Below are 20834 nucleotides of genomic sequence, written 5' to 3' on the forward strand. Positions count from 1 at the left end.
TACTCTAGAAGCAAATGGGGAAGAAAAAATAGAAAGAGAGGGAACACAGCCCAAATCCCTGGTCTCCTTCACAGCAGGGCCCGAGTTAGCTCTTGTTGATCCAGAAAGGGGTGCCGCAGAGGGCCGTTCAGCACCCAGACCAGGGTTCAGACCATGGCTAGAGGGGAGGCATTTTGTACATAAACCGAGGAAATAAAAACCAGTCAAGGAACTGAAAAGCTGTCTTCAAGGGACAATCAGTAGAAAACCATCGGCTGCTTGGCTACATGTTCTCCTGGTAAGTTCTCTGAAGAGGTGAGTGGGTAGTTGAGGTTCTGAGGTTGTATCTGCCGTGGCCCACGGGGGCGGGAAGGGGTCAGATCTGCCCAGCCAAGTGCTCTAGGGCCCCAGGAGAAGCGAGGAGGCAGGACGAATGAGGCAGGTTCACAGAGGTCCTCCTGTGCGGCCAGCATGTCCCCGGGGAAGCAGCCGGGGCAGCTGGGGCAGCCTCTGTTGATGGACCGGCCACCAGCATCACAGCCTGCGAAGCATCTCGATGGGGCTGGCTGCCGCCTCAGGTCAGCTGCACCAGCTTCCAGCCTTCCTAGACCTGGCTCTGACCTTTCTCCTCTGTCTCTCCTCCCTCCCTCCCAGAGTTGTCAGATAAGATACAGCCTCCTGCTAGAGCTGCATTTCGGAGAAACAGTGAATAATTTCTTAGTATGTCTCACATATCGCATATGATACACTTATACTAAAAAAAAAAACTATTCATTGTTTAGCTAAAATGCAAATTTCACTGCATGCTATTTGTTAACATGGCCAGCCTTGCTCCCTCTAGGTGGCTGGGGGTCTTTTACTGCTTGTCAGCAGACACATCTGGGGACACTAGCCCACGCTCTATGGGTCTTCTCATTGCTAGGCCAAAGATGAAAAGAAAAACACGCTCAACTTTCTCTTCTTGCTGTGCCAGTTCCTCCCAAGAGCCGGGTTTGTCTTAAGATAGACAGCGTGAATGAGCGTGGAAGTCAGTTTTTTTTAAATCAAATATTTCTTCAGCCAGAAAATTCTTACACTGTGTGGAAGTCACAGTCCTGGATCTGAGACGAGCACTGAGGGATTGTCTGTTTCAGAGGCAACCAGCAGAGGGGGCACACTCCACAACGAGTCAGGATCCCCGGGTGAGAGGATCACCTTCACGGCCACCTGTGGTCACTCGGGCACCAAGAATTTATAGAGCACCTGCAGGCACGGCTACCTCGTGCCAAATACTTCATCTCTGACTGAACAAAGGACAACTTGGTAGGAGACAAGCCCCAAACAAACCAGTGAAAAAAAGAAACAACAGCAAAAAAACTCCAGTGATAATTACCACAGGAGGCAGTGAACTGCAGCGTTTCTTCAGGACAAACGGGCTGCGGAAGCTTCCCTCCTCCTCGGGCTGGACGGGGTCTGGAGACACCGCGTCCACCTCGAGACCCGCGGTCTCCCTGAGGCGGCTGTTCTCCGGGAGCAGCCCGCCTCCTGCTCTACCTCCTCCGTATGGCGCCGGCGTCACACTGCGGCGCAGAATCAGCCTCCCCAAATACGTCTCTTTGGGATGCTAATTGCTTTAAGCTGTCTGTTTCCTGAGAAACAGCAGAGATGGGAAAAACTCTGAAAACCAGGTGGGAGTCACTGTTATGTAAGAAGCATTTACGTTTGTAAGGGAAACTTCCTCTTGTAAGGGTGTCTCCCGCCTTGTACCAGGAAGAGGATGATGACCAAATCTAGAAAGGTGTCAGTGGGGAGAACAAAGGCTTGAAAATGTCTAACAACCTCACCCTTGTTTTGTGTGCTTTTCTGGGTCACGGACTCCCCACCCTCAACGTCCTCGCTGGTCCTTGGCTGAGGACGGTATTTGAGGCGAGGGCTTCGTCCATTTTGGTGCAGTGCTCCTGGGTCTTCCGTGTGTACGCGTTGTTAGGCTTTTGTTTGATTTTCTCCTGTTAGTCGTTCTCCTGTCACCTTGATTCTGGATCAGCCAGAAGAACCTAGAAGGCTGGAGGAAGACGTCTCAACGGCAGTATTGGCCCGGCGGTCCCGCATGGCTTCGCCTCGTTTGTCTCCTCGCCAGGGAAGCGAGCTCTCTGCTGCTGAGCCACGGACCTTCTCCAGGGTCTCAGACACAGCCGTGGGGCCCGGCGTGGAGCAGGGGCCTCCAAGTCTCAATTCCCTTGGAGAAATGAAAGACGACTGTGAAAATATCATTTTAAAAGATCACACAAATCTCACTTTATCACCCCTGATTTTATTTTGATTTCTTTCTTTCTTTTTAAAAATCTTTTCACATGGAGGAACTGGGAATCAAAGCAGGTACCATGCTCAGCATGCTCTCCACCAACTGAGCCCCACCTCAGCCTTGACTTCAGTAACTGACTCTTGCAATTAAGAAAACCTTTCTTATAAACTCCTTAAAGAATTCATTTTGCAGTTGTTTATTTCTAGATGTAAGGGGGTCCCGATGAAACAGGAAAAAATTCATTGTTTTGTGAAACCTAAAACATGAAAGTAGGTATTTCTTTCCAGCTTGAGAGAGAAACTTGATGATCTCTTCATAAATAGTGCTGAGCTGAGCCTGCAGCCCTGAGTCCTACCGCTCCCGTTTGCTGGCTGCATTTGTTGGACCAGACGTCTAACATTCCTATGATGGCAGACAGTGTCGGAGTTGAGTAGGTCAGTGGTTCCCAAACCTGGCTGATCACAGAATCTCCTGGGAGTTTGAAAACCTCCCTGGACCCCACACCCACATAAGTCCGGGGTAAGTCCTGCGGGCCTCCCAGGTGATTCTCCTGAACCAGTGGGCTTGAGATGATGTCTGGACACCAGAGAGTGATGTCAGTGGTCTGGTGTGAGCAGAGGTTGGACGGCTTCCCCAGGTGATGCTGGTATACAGCCAAGGTCAAGGGCCCTGGCTCTTTAAGGTCCCTTTGATTCTAACTCTTCACGGTCTGAGAACATTTCCATTGCCTTTGTAAGTACTTATGGGGCAGTTTTATCGCATTTAATTAAAATGGGTGTTAGTCTCTTGCAGCTCAGATTTGCGTATTGAAGGGCAAGTGTCTCATAGCCACCTCCTGGCATAGGGCTGCCCCTGTTCACAGAAGGAAGGGGTGTGGAGTGCGGGTGAGTTGGCACAAGCCAGCTGCCCCTCTGCAGGGTGGCCAGACGTGCACGCATTGTAGCCTTGTGCCGGCTCTGGCTGTGTGTCCGTGACACTGCATAGAGCTTTTCATACACAGGGATGTGGGTTCATTCTACAAACAACACTGAATTGTGATGACCCCAAAGTACCCACATTTCAGCTTATTTCTATATTTTTAAATGTAACTGATGTGTGTGTTTACACAGGGCAGAGGAACCCATTGCAAGCATGAGAGGGCTTCCAGCCTGAGCCTAGATTGTGTCCAAATTTAGGACCTGCCTGGGCATGCCTGGCTCACTGCAGAGCAGGCTGGATGGAGGGTGGAAGTGCCTCCTTCCAGAAAGTAAGACGAGGCACACAAATGTGGGTCCAGCACAGAAACTTCAGTCACTGGAAAGCCTGTGTGCACTGTCATTCCCTTTGGTCTCACGGTCCAGCTCACAGACGAACGAGGGTGGTGAGTCTGCTTCATGGACTCTGTAAACGTGGAGGTTCAGCCCCTGCGGGCTGTGAGCACGGACAGTGGCAATGCCTCGTGGAGACTGTGGTTCAGCAGGAACTTGCAGGAAGTGGAGACAAACCCTGGGGTCCGGTGGATGGAGAGCTGGCTTAGAGTGACCAGGGCTGGAGCTGGGGAAGGCAAGGAGGGACTTGACCTCTCCTGGCATCCCAGGCTGCTGGAGGGCTTTGGGTTGGACAGGAATGAGGGCTGACAGAACACGGCTCACATCCTGATGCCTGGAGACCCAGCCAGGGACCTGGGCACTTGTGGTCTTTTCAGGAGATTGTCCAACTCAGTTCAGCAAATGCCAGGCTTTGTCGCTTGTTCCCCACGCCTCAGTAGTAGAGTGTGTGTCGGAGCTGGTCCGTCTGCAGTGGAAGTGCCATTAGCTGGGCCGCGACAGGCTGTTGGATCCCCAGTATGCCTGCCCCTTCCCACGGGGTGGCTGTGGACACGCGGTGACCCAGAGGCACCTTTCTTCCCCCTCTTTCCCTCGCTGCATGGCAGGGAAGGGGCTGGGGTTGGGCTCAGACCGGGGGAGCCGGACCCTGGGCTGTGCTGTGGAGCCTCTGCCTTTCCACAGGGCTCAGTGATGCTGCCATGAAAGGCCTGCCACATGGAAGCCAGAAAGCTGTTCTCAGTTCACCCACCCCATCTTGCTTCTGAGGTAACTTTTCAGCTCCTAGAAAATTCTGACTGGAGCTCTGTGGTTTCATGTGTCAGCTTGGTTAGGCCATGCTGCCCAGATTTTGGTCAAACACCAGTATAGATGTTGCTGTGAAGTTATGTTTCAAAGATGTGATTGACAGTTAAATCAATGCCCTTGGAGTAAAGTAGATTACCTCCCATAATGTGGGTGGGCCTCATCCAATCAGTTGAAGGACTTAACCCACGAACAGACCGAGGTCCCTCAAGGAGGAGGGGATTCTGCCTCCAGACAGCCTTTGGACTCCAGCTGCCACACCAGCTCTTCTCTGCATCTCCAGCTTGCTGGCCTGTCCTGCAGATTTTGTACTTGCCTACTCCCACAATTGTGTGAGCAATTTCCTTGAAATAAATCTCTCCCTATTTAAACATCCTATTGGTTCTGTGTCTCTGGGGAATCCTGAGCTAATGCAAACTCCTTAAGTTCATCAGGCCAGCAAACCTCACAGAGAACTTTTAGCACATAGAAAAGAAATCAAATGCCAAAGGCAGTTTCAGTCATTTGCCTGTACCCTAAAGGAGGCTTGTGTGATCAGTTGCCTTTTAGAAGGAGGTTTACAGGAAAAAGCAACTGATGCTATGTATGTTGTGTAACCAGATACTATCATCACCTGCTCCAGTTTCATAAGCCCTGTGCTAGAACCAGATCTCCTTGTGGTTTGTTCTGAGGCCATTTTACTAACCGTGGGATGTCGGGGTAGCAGCAGGGAGGCTGACAATGAACAGTCAGCCGCAAGGGAGGGAAGCATGGAGCAGAGCCTCTGGTCTTGAATGATTCAAGAGCCTGCAATGAAGTGATTTGAATTCTTAGTTTTCCTAAGAACTCATAGAGGCAAAGCTACTTCTGCTAAATTTTATCTTGGTTACAAGCTCTGTTTTCAAAGGCAACTTGTAAACTGTTTCTATAAAAGAAAAGGCAATAGGGCATTCAGGACCATTCTGGTGGATTTGATCAGTACAGACATCAAGTCTGCAGCTGACAGGATCACCCAGATTTGGAGGTTTGGGAAAGATCCAACCAATTTCCCAAACGCCCTTGTTTTCTTGGCCCCTTTGGTCTCAGCCATGTAGACTCAGATTACGCAGCTCTGACGATTAATCCTGAGAAGGGGATATGCAGAAAGGTGATTTCCTGAGGATTCTGTTTATCCGTGGTTCCCCAAACGTGTGCAGTGGAGTCTTAGTCCTGCAACACAGTCTCAAGGGCAAACACATTCACCAGTGTTTTGTATGGTGCACTTTTCGTCCATGGAGAGTTACTATGCTGTTAGCATATAAATGTGCTAGGACACCGCTAACCTCCATCAGAGGGGCATTTCCTGGGATAGAAAACCTAATTTTATAGGGTCCTGGTAAATCAGAAGGAAGAGGCTGATTTGCCTAAGCACAGTTAACAGCGGTAAGTACACCGTCACCAACAGCAGACTTGAACCCTGCGTCATGGGAACACGTCCTTCCTTCCCTTCCCAAGTCTGAGAACTTCATGGACCCAGCTGGCTCCTGGAGCTCTCCGGGGACTTGGTCCCACGTACAAGCATGGAAGCTGAGGTAAGACCCTCCTTTCACCTCTGCCAGGTGCCGAGCAGGGCAGGTGTTGTGCAGCATCTACAATGGGCTTGGTGATTTGGAAGTATGAAGCAGTGATAGGAATGGTTTTATTCAAAAGCCTTAAAAATAACTTGCATAAATATGTCCACAGTAGTAGATTTCTGAACGGCAAATATTTGGAGCTATTCAAATGGCAAAAAAAGGGGCCACGACTTAACATTATAGCATGTTACCACAAATGAATGTTGTGAATTAATTGGAAAAAATGACTATCATGTAGAAAATGTCAATAAAAGGAGATGCCTAAATGAAATAAAATTAGATGAAAATAGCAGAAATAAGTTATATGCACACTGATTACATTGTATGGAATTATATGTATGCATGTTAGCAAATCTGAGAGAATTTGAATGAGGTTGGTAGTTTAGGATTTAATATTCATTGGGTTCTTTTTCACACAACTGCTCAAGTTCCTGTAAGACAGCAGGCTGTCCCCCAGGTCTGTGACTTGGGGCCACCATGTCTCACGCCTGGGGCTTGGTGAGGACAAGCCCACGTGAGGGTCAGTTTGATGTGTCCTCTTGGCAGAGCTGCACCCCAGTTATTCAATCTAGCACCCTTCTGGGCAGTCTTGTGAGGTATTTTGAAGAGGTGACTGAAATCTATAGTCAGCTGACTTTAGGCATGGGGGATTGTCCTGGAGAATCTGGGTGGGCCCCACCAGACAGATGAAAGGCCTTTTGAGCAGAGTGGAGGCTTCCCTGACGATGACATTCCACCTCATGGACGCTAGCCCCGCTTCCTGCTGGCCTTCAGATTTGCCTTCCCAGCCCCCACAATGTTGTAAAGCAATTCTGTGCAATCAGTCTCTTATCTGTCTCCTGTTGGTTTTGTCTCTCTGGCTCAAATTGGACTGGTAGGTTGCTACGAGCACTTTATAGAGGGCGATGGAAACTCAGTGGGATCACAGAGCAGTGGAGTGACAGGCCTGCAACCTGGAGTTATTTCTGCTATGTAGTCTCTCCTTCATTCTTCTGACTCGGGGCAAAAGGGAAGGGAGAGTTTGTTGAACCTTCTTTGTAAAGTTCCACGGACAGTTTCATGAGAGCTGATGGAACTGCCTGTGAAATGCTAGGAACTATCTGCCCTTCCTTCTGGGCCTTCTCCACACTCCAAGAAGAGCTCGGGCTCTTCCAGAACCTGGGAGACAGTCAGTGCTGCTGCTGCCACCTCACAAGCTCTGCACTGCGGACAGCCACCCTGGGCGGTCCGGAAGCTTGCCAGACAATGGCTCAGGGAAAGGTGGCAGAAAGGGATTCCAAGGTGAACTGACAATGACAGTTACGTAAACTCACTTCCCATCTCCTGGTCACACTGGCGGTCAGTGCCTGGTGGACCTGACTGGATGGGGAAGTGGGGGGGACGTGTTCCCACAGGCGACATGTAGCATTCTTTTCTTGGAAACCTGGAAAGTTCATTAACTCTAGAAGCAGGGAGATAGAAAGTCTTGGAAAATTCCTTCGGAAAAAAAATGAGTGTGTATATAATGAGGTAAAAAATTTACCCTTCCAGGTCAGAGGGTCAGCACCTCCCAAACCAGATGAAACTCTGGGGCACAAGAAGGGAGAGAACGCCTGAATATACTCACTTAGAATTAAACTTTGTAATTTCCTTATGAGCTCATTGTATCCTTAAAATAGAATTTTCACCTGTGTTCCCATAAAGTCTGTGTAAATATGGATTCTAACAGAGGCTGGAAATTTGTATCTTCAAGGCCAGATGTGCGATTTGCACAAAAGATCCAGTTTCCTCAAGTAATCCCCTCATTTGGGGAGCAAGGAACCAGGAAGGATAGAAGGATGGCAGTTCTTTTGTTTTCTTGTTTTTGAAGTGCCAGTGATGGCAGCATGAGAAGCTGGGTGGCTTTTGTTTTATCAGTGACCTAAGGGAGTCTGTGCAGGTTACTACATGGAGCATATGATGTAACTTTTAAAGTAAAACAAATTAGCAACTGTTTAAATTAAGTGGTGTCCCTCTTCTGAATGGTCTTGGAGGACCTCTGGATAGTTTAATTTTATTTGAATTATTTAGTTATTTTCCATCCAAGGTCTCAGTGTAGTTTCAGGATTTACATCAGCATTGGATTCACCTAACACATCACCTCACTGGCCCTTCTGGACAACCTAAATGCTCGAGCTTTATAACTTGGCGATGAGAATCCAGGTTTGAGATGGAGCACGGCTCCTCCAACTGCTTCAGCAAGTATGTGGACGTGATTGGATCTGCACCACTCTTTTCTTATCTTCTCGTATTAGTGGGATAACCCTTTAAGGTAAACCATATATTTGATGAATTCACTAAAATGTAAAGAATGAAAAATCCATTGCTCTTAACTTGTCATTTTGGTAGCATCAGTCACTAATGAACAAATGATTATTTCTAATAACATCGATTCTTGTGTTTAATGCAGACAATTACCTTCTTTTGGAAGCCTGAAGGGTATTGGGAACAGCACTGACCAGACATAGGAAATACTCCTATATTCACACTGGCTGTGGAGGGAAAGCTTTATGAGTCTGATGAGGGCCTTTGTACAGCATCTTTGGAAATTATATGTAGTATGAGTAATTCTCATTTTAAGTAAACACAGCATGTAAGACTCTAGCGCTAATAAAGCAGGGAAATAATTCACATTATGTATTTTCCACCCTCAAAATTGAAGTGCCATGTGTTAGACGTCGAGGCATGGAAGTGCTACGCTGCCTTATGAGGCCACGGAGGAGGGCAGAGCCACACAGAAAGCAGCAGGGGGCGTAAAGTGGGGGTCCTGAGACGTCCTGCGGTTCAGAAGGAAAACCGGGGCGGGTGGCCGATAGGGACGCTCCGGGTGCTGCCGTGTGGGAAATGTGGGCTGTTGAGAGGCGGCAGGAATCGTCAGTTAGTGTTCAACTGTTTGGTTTCAATGACTAGCATTTCCACTGCCCTGGACAAAAGGTTTTTGGACTAGCATTGTAATTCTCCTACTCCTTGCCATTTATAACAGAAAATAGCAGGGAATTAGTAAGAAAGTGATTTTAGAGATCACTCTTTAAAAAAATTTTTTTTCCATAAAGTAAGATACACGTGCGCAGTCTTTGGAAGTACCCACTTAAATGTCAGATTTTGTTTGCATTTATGTTTTATGTTCTGTTGTTTAGAAATTGTTAACATTTACATTAATTAGATACACGGTTGGTGAGTCAGAATATTCTACATGGAGACTGGGTGAATAAACAGCAGTGACGGGTGGAGGGCACACGCCTTCCGGGCTGGCAGACGCTGTCCTCAGGAATCACTGCATCACAGGGACCTTTTCAAGGCAGCTACCCTTCAGTGAGGGCTTGCTGTGTGGTAGGCATGCCGTAAACATTGTTTCATTAAAAATGTTTTGAAATAAGATATAACTGACATAAAGGAGTTCTTTGTTACTCGAAAAACCTTAAATCACATTAATCACGAGTAATCATTTGCTCAGTTCCCAGTGCTGTTGAAGGCTGGTCTTGGGCTTGCTTTGTACCATGTGGGGTACTTCCCGCCACGTGCCCGCAGCAGCAGCGAGGTGCACAGAGTGGAGGTGAGGGCAGGAGCAGGCCCACTTCTGTGCTCAGAGGCCTGTGGTCTGGCGAACGTGAGGCGCGTCCACAGGGGCCCTGCCCTGCTGCGGGCTTCTGGCAAGACTCTGGAATGCCACAGCTCCCGGTGCAGATGTATGGAGTGGCAGGGTAGGTGGGCAGCGAGCTCCCTTGGAAGACACCCTTTGTGTTTGCTCAGTGGCAGAAAGTCTAACAGCGCAGGAGTAGTGACCGTGGACCACTTCCTGTTTCCATCAGTCTCGGCCCCGCGTCTCTCCGGCTTAAGCAAGCTGCTAAACTGGTCTGAAGAGGCAATTCCAGCATCATTAGCATAATTCCACACTGAAGTATGTTCATGGAGGAGAAAGTGGCTGAAAGGTCTCGGGATGCCCATTAAAGCTAGCAACTGTGAAAAGACCCGCCCTTGCTGATCTGAACCAGGCTCCATCCAGCCTTGCCCGGCTGCTGGCCACCGTGAAGCTAGAAAATCTCAGAGCTTTTACTTGGATCTTTGGCCTTCTTTTCATTTTTTTCTCCCATCTTTTCATTTTTCTTTAATATATATTTGTTTGTTTTTATCTTCATTTTTCCAGCTTAAGCATTTTCTTTCTAATATTTTCTTACTCTTCATTTTCAATCCTCTAATTGCACTCCCCCGCTGTTTTTTTTCTTTACTTGTGGGGGGACTTTTGCTTATTTTCTGTGTTCTAAAAGACACCTGTCTGCATGCTTGGAATTAACATGTGCTTTAGCAGGGAAAATTGTATCAGGATTAATCCATCAACACATAAATGTTGTTGTCATGGAAACGCCTGCCAGGAGACGCTCATTAGAAATTAGATGTGATGATGTGGCATTGCCCTGGACGCTCCCGATTCATAAAATAAGTATTAAACTCTTTCTTTGTTACCCAAAACCACTGTGTTTTTTTAAATTGAAGTATAGTCAGTTACAATGTGTCAGTAGCTGGTGTACAGCTTAATGTCCCAGTCATGCGTATACATACATGTATTCATTTTCATATTCTTTTTCATTAAAGGTTATTACAAGATACCGAATATAGTTCCCTGTGTTACATAGAAGAAATTTGTTTTTTTATCTGTTTTTATATATAGTAGTTAATGTTTGCAAATCTCGAACTCCCAGATTTATCCCTTCCCACCTCCTTTCCCCCTGGTAACCAATAGATTGTTTTCTATGTCTGTGAGTCTATTTCTGTTTTGTAAATAAGTTGATTTGTGTCATATTTTAGATTCCATATGAGTGTTAACATATGATATTTTTCTTTCTCTTTCTGGGTTACTTCACTTAGAATGACCAGGTCCATCCATGGTGCTGCAAATGGTATTATTTCATTCTTTTTTTATTGCTGAGTAGTATTCCATTGTATAAATATACCACAACTTCTTTATCCAGTTCTCTGTGGAAGGACATTTAGGTTGTTTCCATGTCTTGACTATTGTGTATAGTGCTGCTATGAACATTGTGGTACATGTATCTTTTCAAATTTGGGTTCCCTCTGGATATATGCCCAGGAGTGGGATTGCTGGATCATATGGTAAGTCTATTTTTAGCTTTTTGAGGACTCTCCGTGCTGTTTTCCACCAAACTGCATCCCCGCCAGCAGTGCAGGAGGGCTCCCTTTTCTCCACAGCCTCTCCAGCATTCATTGTTTGGACCTCACTGTGTTTTGAAAGGTTTAATGGTCATCTTTCCCAGTAGAGGAAATGGATAATTCCAGTAAGGGCCTCCCAGCTGGGCTGGCAACGGGGCTCTTGGATAGCAAGCCTCAACTCTAGTATTAAACAATTTGCAGTGGCGGGACCAAGATGGCTGAGTAGAAGGACGCTAGTAGCTCACCGTCTCCCACAGATACACCAAAACTCACATCCATGGAACCCCCAGCCAACCAGAGCTCCTGCCAGACTCTGACAGAACATCGCCTTCTTCGAAAGACAAAGATGCCAAAAATCTGGTAGGAGAAAAGGAAAAAAGAAAGAAGAAAAAGTAAAACAGTGCGGGATCGGTCCCACAGGGAGGGAGTCGCAAAGGAGGACTGGTGCTCGTTTGCTGGGTCTCCCGTCTCCAGCGGAGAGGCCAGCGGGATGGAAGGAGAGCCTCCGAGGCTCAGATCTGCCCTGAGCACTCCTTGGCCGACAGAACTGAGTTAAACGGACACAAAGGGTCCCCGCGACACCCAGCCCGAGACGCGAGCCGGCAGCTGGGGCCGGGACAGGCCACCTGAGCCGGGCAGAGGATGGGGGCGGCTGTAGTGAGGCAGCCCCGGGGGACTGCAGCGTGCTGCGTGCTGTGGCTGAGAGGGGACACAGAGCAGAACAACCTGGGCCCCCATAAATTACGAAAAAACCCCAAAACAACATGGCTGGTGTGCCCTGGGGGGAGGGGCGCTGTAGCCTTTGTCTCCTCAGACCCGCTGCGCCATTACCGGCGCTTCTCGGGAGAAGAGAGGCGGGGAGCAGCCACAGCCGCCATCTCCTCCTGTGCGCAGCGCGGGCAGGGGCGGGGCCGTGCCCCGAATCCGCACCAGGGGGCTCCGCAACCTCCCGGGCAGGACTGAGACTTGTTCACAGCCTGAGGCAGACAGGATCTTTCTGCCCCGGCACGTCAGGGGTCTCGCGCCACCAAGACAAGCAAGGAGCTGAGTTTGGGCGCGGAGCAGTGGCGGGGCAGTTCCGCGGCCTTCCCCGAGCCCGCCTATGAGCGCCCACCGGAGGTGCAGCGGGCAGCTGCCCAGAGCAGCGGAGCGACCGGCGCCGGGAGAGGGCGGGTGGCCACCCCCTTCCTGGCAGGAACGCAGCCCCTGGCCGCAGTGCTGGGAGGCGGCGCGATCCACCCACCCGCCTCCCCCCCAGCTCAGCATCTGACTGCGGCATCCGGAGGGAGAGTGACCCGCCTGCCCACCGCGAAGGAGACCAGCACCCGACCCAGTATTGGGAGGGGGCGCGACCTGCTTGCCGACAGGCACTGGGAGCAGCCCAGACGAGGGCGCCAACAGAGGGCCTCTGGAAACAGCAAGCTGAGTTCGCGAAACAGGGCGAAGACAGAAAGACGTCTTGATAAAATCTTTAAGAGTGCACAGTCTCCAGGAGAATACATCTTTTTTTTTTAAAATCTTTTTTGTATCTGTTCTATTTTCTATTATCTTTTTAATTTTTACTTTTTAAACAATTGTATATGTCTACAGTTTAAATCCCTTAAAAATTTTTCTTTTAAAACCTTTTTATTATTATTATTTTTTAAAAAAATCCACTTCATTTTTTATTCTCTTGGTTTTGATCTTCTGCTATTGATTATACACAGGTTTCAGATATTGTTTTTTGATTTTTTTCTCCTTTTTTAAAAGTTTTAAAAAGACATCTCAATTTGATTGCTATTCTGCTTCAACTTGCTCTTCTATTATTGATTATACACTGTTTTCAAACCTTTTTTTCTCCCTTTTAAAATTCTCTCTTGTTTTATTCTTTTTAAAAATCTATTCTATTTTCTATTACCTTTAAAATTTTTACCTTTTAAACAATTGTATGTCTCCAGTTTTCAACCCTTTCAATTTTTAAAAAAAAATTTTTTAATTTTTATTATTTTAAAAAATCCACTTCATTTCATTTTTATTTCTCTTGGTTTTGATCTTCTGCTATTGATGATACACAGGTTTCAAATATTGTTTTCTGATTTTTTCCTCCTTTTTTTTAAAGGTTTTTAAAAGACCTCTCAACTCAATTGCTATTCCGCTTCAACTTGCTCTTCTATTATTGATTATACACTGTTTTCAAACCTTTATTTTCTCCATTCTTTTAAAATTCTCTCTTTTTTAAAGTTTTATTCCTGCATAGGCTTTAGATATATAAATACATAAACTCCTTAAGGACCACAATAGATAACTGATACTCCTTAAGCTACAGTGCCAGAGAGATATGAGCAATATGAAGAAGCAGAGGAACCACTCCCAATTAAAAGATCAAGAGAAATCCCCTGAAAGAATGATCAATGAAATAGACATTGATTGCCTCTAGATCAAGATTTCAAAAAAGGAGTGATCAAAGTACTGAAGGAACTAAAAGAAATAGTGTTTAGAGATATAAAATATGTTAAAAATGAAATAGAAGCTATAAAGAAGGGCCAAGTAGAATTGGCAAACTCATTTGCTGAGGTGAGAGCTGATCTAAAGGCTGTACAAAGCAGGTGTACAAGTGACCTAGAAGACAGGACAACAGAAAGCACCCAATCAGAACAACTGAGAGAAAAACAAATAAAAAACAATGAAAACAATATAAGGGACCTATGGGATAATATAAAGCATGCCAATCAACGCATAATAGGGGTTCCAGAAAGGGAAGAAAGAACAAAGGGGATTGAAAAAGTATTCGAAGAAATCATGACTGGAAACTTCCCAAGCCTAAAGAAGGAATCAGATATCCAAGTACAGGAAGCTCTGAGAGTCCCAAACAGGAAGAACCCAAACAGACCCACACCAAGACATATCATAATCAAGATGGCCAGAGTCAAGGATAAAGAAGTGATCCTAAAGGCAGCAAGAGAAAAACAAAGCGTGAGCTACAAGAGAACCCCCATAAGGCTCTCAGCTGATTTCTCTACACAAACACTACAGGCCAGAAGGGAGTGGCAAGATAAATTCAAAGTCCTGAATGAAAAAAAAGATGCAGCCTAGGATACTCTATCCAGCAAGGCTATCTTTTAGAATAGAAGGAGAGACAAAAAAATTTCACAGACAAGCAAAAACTAAAAAAGTTTAGCAACACTAAACCCATGCTAAAAGAAATATTGACAGGTCTACTTTAAATAGAAAAGAAGCAGGATGCTACAAAAATGAGAATCTTATAACTGGAAAGGTGATAACTATCATGAATTATAAATAGAATAAACACAAAATTGTAAAAGAAGACATCTAAATCATTAAGAGTGGGAGAGGGAAGCAAGGAAATATAGAGAATTTTTTTTCTTTTTTAAATTTTTTGTTCCCCATAGGATGGGTTTGAGATTATATTACTATCTGTTTAGTACAAACAGTTATAGTAATGGGTTAATAGACTTACAAAAAAGGGTAACCACAAGCCAAAAACTTACAAGTGAGTCACAAAAACTAAATAAAACCCAAGATAATACAAAGGAAAATGACCAAACCACAAAAGGAAGAAGAAAGGAACAAGGAGGAAATACCAAATCAACTGCAAAAATAAGTTCAAAATGGCAATAAACACACATCTATCATTAATTACTGTAAATGTTAATGGACTAAATGCCCCAGTCAAAAGACGTAGAGTGGCAGACTGGATAATAAAGCAAGAACCTTCAATATGCTGCTTACAAGAGACCCCCACTTCAGGGAGAAGGAGCCCTACTTCAAAATGACACCTGCACCCCAATGCTCATAGCAGCACTATTTACAATAGCCAAGACATGGAAACAGCCTAAATGTCCACCGACAGATGACTGGGTAAAGAAGATGTGGTGCATTTATACAATGGAATACTTTTCAGTCATAAAAACCAACAACATAACGCCATTTGCAGTAACATGGATGTTCCTGGAGAATGTCATTCTAAGTGAAGTAAGCCAGAAGGAGAAAGAAAAATATCATATGAGATCACTCATATGTGGAATATAAAAAAGAAAATAAAAGAAAAACAGACATAAATACAAAACAGAAATAGACTCATAGACATAGAATTCAAACTTGTGGTTGCCAAGGGGATGGGGAGTGGGAAGGGACAGATTTGGATTTCAAAATGCATAATAGATAAACAAGATTATACTGTATAGCACAGGGAAATATATACAAGATCTTGTGGTAGCTCACAGAGAAAAAAAATGTGACAATGAATATATATATGTTCATGTATAACTGAAAAATTGTGCTCTACACTGGAATTTGACCCAACATTGTAAAATGAGTATAACTCAGTAAAAAAACTGTTTAAAAATTTTTTTAGCTGTAGAAAGAAAGGGGTTCTGTAAGAAATGTTTCTTTGAGAATATATGGTTTCAGTTGTCCAACTGATCAATAATCAGACAGGAAAGATTTGTTGAGCGTCTATTACGTATGCTAAGCCCGTGGTAGATAGTTACAGGTTACGAGAGAAATCTAGTCAATCCTTAGCTGTGCTAGTGGGGCAGGTGAACTGTAGGAAGGGGCAGACCTGAAAGTTTGAAGACTGTACCACAGGAGAAGAGGAGGTTGTGCAGATCGGCATGGGCCCCTCCTCTGTGCAGTTCTGGCAGGACCACAGCTGATAGGGGCACTTCTATCTTCAAAGTGTGGCTTCCAAGGTTGCCTTGGAGACCAGCATTCCAGTCTGCAGACGTGCAGGTGTTTGAGATCCAGCAGGGGCACAGGTAACTTCTGTATGTGTGCACTGGCCAGGATTTAGTTCTGTGGCCGCATTTGACAGCAGTAGAGGAAGTGAATTCCAGCTGTGTGGCCCAGGAGGCAGAAACAGGAATTTTGGCTAGTGGCTGGCAGTGTGTACTGCCCTGGTTAAAGTGTGGGTTGTGGGTCTAAAGTGATACTATGGAAGACTTAAATTCGTTTATCCATATTTTCCTGTATTTTCACAGTTTATTATTATGTGCATTACATTTACAATCAGGAAAAAAAAGCAGCACATCTCATTTAAAAGATGTAATCCACCCAAGGACTAAGTATTTTTTCTCTGTTCCTTTTACATTGCATCTGTGTGAGATGATGGATGCTCACTAAATGCGTCATGGGCCTCACGAGGTGTGTAATATTATGCTGTGCACCTGGAACTCAGCGCTATGTATCAATTATATCTCAATAAAACTGGAAGAAAAAAATCTGTCATCCAGGTTTGGAACTTAGATCATTATTAATTTTTTTTCTATAGAAACAGTTAAAATTGCTGTTTGGATCCCACACTGAGATCATAAAATTCTATACAATCCACAAAGTCAAAATATAAGGCTAATCTAATTCTTAACTCTGCTGTGTTTCTCAAAGGGATTTACATCTACCCATGAAGCCAGCGTGACACCTGCTCTGGGCAGGGGGCCAGGCAGGAGAGAGGGACAGACAGGAGGAGCAGGACCTGAAGTGCGAACATGGACACCAGGGCTCTGGCTGGCCCCCACATTGCAGCCGTCCCCCTGTCAACCCACGTGCCTCCTGGCAGCTAGCACCTTGCTCAGCTGTGTCCACTTTCCAAAGTAGCCCCTGCTCCAAAATTACCTTTCTTTTTCCCAACGAAGTGCCTCTTCACTCTGACCTCACTCAGGGATTGCGGGGAAAACCCGTTTTGAATTAATTTAGAGGGAGAGAGAACGCAACCACTTAGGTTTCTCAGAGTCACTGCAACCTTCAAGAAAGTTAAGCCAAATGCCTCTACCGCTGGCAGGCTTGGGGGCAGTGAGTAGACAAGATTCTCATGTAGGGTGGTATAGATGTTTTTGGTCAGAGGCCCCACCCCAGGCTCACGTGCAAGTCTGCCTCCTGTACAACTTCTTGGTGCTCTTTCTGCCTGTCATGGCGTCAGGCTGCCTCCAGTCTAACCCCACGTGTATCATAGCCGCATGCTTCCAGCATCCTCTGTGTGACCCTTCCCCTCCCAGGCCTTCTCAGTCATGTTGGGCTGTGTGACAAACTGTGCTACTGGGCTGTGAGTGTAAGGCCTGTGAGTCACTTCTGAGTAGACGCAGTTAAGAGCAGGTGTGAGTCTTCCACACAGGCTTTTTCTTTCATCTGAGTGGCTACAAGGGATGACCTGCTGCAGGTGGAGGAGCTGGAGGGGGAGGAGCTGACAAAGAAGCTGCCCCACCCCTAGTGTGACCTGATGGAGAAGACCCTCCGTGGTGTGCTACCACCTAGGGCTCTGTTGTCACCCCTAGCCTACCTTGTCTAGATGGACGCAGGCTCCCAGACAGCAGGGAGGGGGTCTACTGGGGGTGGAGACACGGACACAGGAAGGGTTTGTAGGCCTGAGTCAGGCCGCCTCATCAGACTCCCCTTGTGGTGGTGCTTCACCTGAGAGAGACAGGGAATCCACGTGGGAGGGAGCTGCCGAGGCAAAATCGGCACCACCAGTTGGTGAGCAGAGGAATAATGTGAACGGATTTGTGTAGGTTTAGAGAAAAGGATGCCTGGAGAGGAAAGAAAATGGGCCGGAGACGTCAGTCCGAAGGAGAGAGAATGCCTCTGACTGCAAGTACTTCGAGCTGGAGGCATCAGGGTTGGTCTCGAAGTGCCGTGCAAGAGACTGTCCAGGTGACTGAGCGGTGCAGCATATAGCAGATATTTGGAAGAAGAGATTCATTACAGGCTGGGAGACCAGGGAAGAGGGACGTCTTCACTGAAGTGCAGGGATGTGAGGCGGCTTTCTCGTGGCCAGATTTAGAAAGGTGGGGAGAGGAGCAGTGGGTCCTCTGGATGGAAGGGTTGATGTGCACAAAGGTTTTGAGGCCAGAAAATCATGTTAGACTAGTTTGGAAAGTACTATTTCAGGAAGGGTGCATAACTGGGAGGTGAGACTGCAGAGACAGATGGAGGACACACGGTGGAGAACCTTAAATGTCACTGAGTGCCTTTACACTTTATCTTGAAAGATTGCTGTTTAAAGTCAGAGTGAGGAACTGGCAGCAGGGCAGATGCCCATCACTTGGGGACAGCTGCGACCCACCTGCAGTGCACCATTCGGCAGTGGTGCGGATTGTGTTGGACCTACGTGTGTGCATGTGGACAGATCTCTGAGGCACTGTTGAGTAAAAACATCAAGAATAAGTGACACTGCTTGTGTAGAGCAGGCCGCGTCTTTCCCTGCAATACTCCATATTCCTGAACGTACCTGTGAGTAAACACAGGCGGATGTGAGCGACTGCACCCTGGTTCTGGAAGGGAACGTGGAAACTGATTACAGTGGTTATGTCTGCGCAAGGACCTGGGACTGGCCACAATCCTGCCTGCTCTGGAGGGTCAAAGCCTTGTCCTTGGAGAGATTTTTCTAGCCAGATTCCTTCCCCAGACCCAGCTCAAGCTGGATTCCAACCGTGGTTATCATTTGGGTGGACCAGACTGGACTTGCTCTCCTTCCCATCAATTCCAATTCATTTATGGTAATAGGAGGTAGTAAATATTCTTGCAGAGATAAGCAGAGCCCCCTTTTACCTAAAATTACTTTTCACTGCGTAAAAATATTTCCTTTCAAGACATTAGCACTCTTTTGAGAATGATATTTTTTTTTCCTATATGTGAAAATCTTTGATATCTTGTTTATCTCCTGACTATGTTCAAGAAAAATTTGAAGCGACCAGTAACATTAAAATACATTAATTTAAACCACAGGACAATAAAGGTATTTAAAAAGAAAGAAAAAAATTTATTTAGATCATACACAAGTGGGAAATGAAAATGTATGCTTATGCAAAGACTTGTGCATGTGAGTGTCCATGGCCGCTTTATATAAAACAGCCCCAAACTGGAAACAACCGAAATGTCCATCAACAGGTAAATGGATACACAATTTGCGTACATTTATACAACGGCAGCAACGTAAGGAACTAACTACTGATACACACAATCTGGATGGCTTTTAAAAACACTATGCTGGGCAAAGGATGCCAGAGACAAAAAGGTATATGCTGGATTATTTCATCTGGGTAAAATTCTAGGAAAGACAAATCTGATCTGTAGTGCTACAGAGTAGATCAGTGAATCCATGGCTCTCAAACATTCGGGTGATGGAAACCTTCTTTATCGTGCCTGAGGTGTTGGCTACATGAGTGTAAATGTTGGTCAAAACGAATCTAACTGTACACTTAAAATACGTGCATTTTTTTACATAAATTATACTTTAATGTAGTTGGTTTAAAAAATTAATAACATTTTAGTGCAACAAGTAGAAAATGTAGTTTAAAAAAGACTATAGCAACAAAATACAAGGTACTTCAAATTAAAATGAACAAAAATGTGCAAGAACTTTATGGAATCAATTATAAAATATTATTGAAAGATGTGGAAGATCCAAATCAATAGAGAAATAGGCCAGGTTTCATCAGTATAGAGCTCAACATCCAAGAAGTGCAAATTCTACTCAAATTGATCTGTAGATCCAATGCAATTCCAACAAAAAAATTCCAAAAAAAATTTTTGTGGAATGTACAAACTGTTCCTAAAATTCATATGAAAGAATAAAAGATCCAAGGATAGCTAAAATGTTTCTCAAAAAAAAAAGAATTAAGAAGAAGAACTTGAACTATTGGATGTAAGAAATTATCATGAAGCTGCAGTACTAAATAACAGTGGTTTTGAATTAAAATAGATAAATGGAGTAGAAGAGATCAAAAATAGATCAATGGACTAGAAAACAAATATATGTTTATATGAGAACTTGACGTAAGACAGGAGAGGTATTAAAATCAGAAGAAATGATACTGTATGTAAAAAATAAAATTAGATTCCTACCTCATGTCACATGCAAACAAAGAAACAAAAAGTAGACCATGGGGCTGACCTTGGGACAGGCAGGATGAGGTCGGCGCTGGAGGAAACCACAGAAGAAAACATCAGGACATTTGTCTCTAAAAATTTTTAAACTTCTAATGTCAAACAAATGAAAATGTATGCACAAAATTGGAAGAGAAAGTCGCAAGATTATTACTATCTAAAGAACTTTGAAATGAATAAAATATACCTAAGTACTTCAATATAGGAAGAGGACACTGTGCATGGAAGAGACACAGATTGGAAATTGGCAAGTGAAGAGATGTACTGTTTAATTAGCAGTCAAATTCAGGCAACTCAAAATGCCAAACTGGTGAAGTTAAAAAAAGAATCAACCTAAATTATTCAACACTGGTGAGGGTGTGTTGAGACACTGTTCTTATCAATTGCTGGTAAGAGTGAGCAATTTGGCAATGTGTATCATGGCTTCAAAAATTACAATTCGTGGTGCTTAAGACTTAAAGAATGAACAAGCCTGACGACGATTAAACCAGCCGCCGTGCACACGCACACTGTCAGGCAGCCAGCGGGGCTTGTGGTTTAGGGTTTACTTAGTTACCACGGGAGAAAGTATTCAATATTAATGCTCAGTACAAAAGTCAGCTTGCAAGTTTATACAAAATATAACTGTAACTTTTCTGGACAAAATATATGCATACTCTAAACACAGGATTGGAAATAAGCGTAACAAAATTTTAACAGTGATTATCTCTGAGTGCTACAACTATGGAGGATTTATATTTTCTGGAATTTCCAGTTTTCTGCAGTAAGCATGCATTAATTTTGCAAAAAGAAACAAATATTTATAAACATCAC

At 45.1% G+C, this 20834-nt stretch overlaps 1 non-coding gene across 1 annotated transcript; it reads right to left on the reverse strand.

Moving 5' to 3' along the window:
* Positions 1-8022: 8022 nt before the first annotated feature.
* LOC116278514 (small nucleolar RNA SNORD45) lies at positions 8023-8089 on the reverse strand. Its single transcript, XR_004187840.1, has one exon. It is a non-coding gene; the product is annotated as a small nucleolar RNA SNORD45 (small nucleolar RNA).
* Positions 8090-20834: the final 12745 nt, after the last annotated feature.

This window comes from Vicugna pacos, unplaced genomic scaffold (assembly GCF_048564905.1).
Source record: "Vicugna pacos unplaced genomic scaffold, VicPac4 scaffold_21, whole genome shotgun sequence".
Lineage (NCBI taxonomy): Eukaryota > Metazoa > Chordata > Mammalia > Artiodactyla > Camelidae > Vicugna > Vicugna pacos.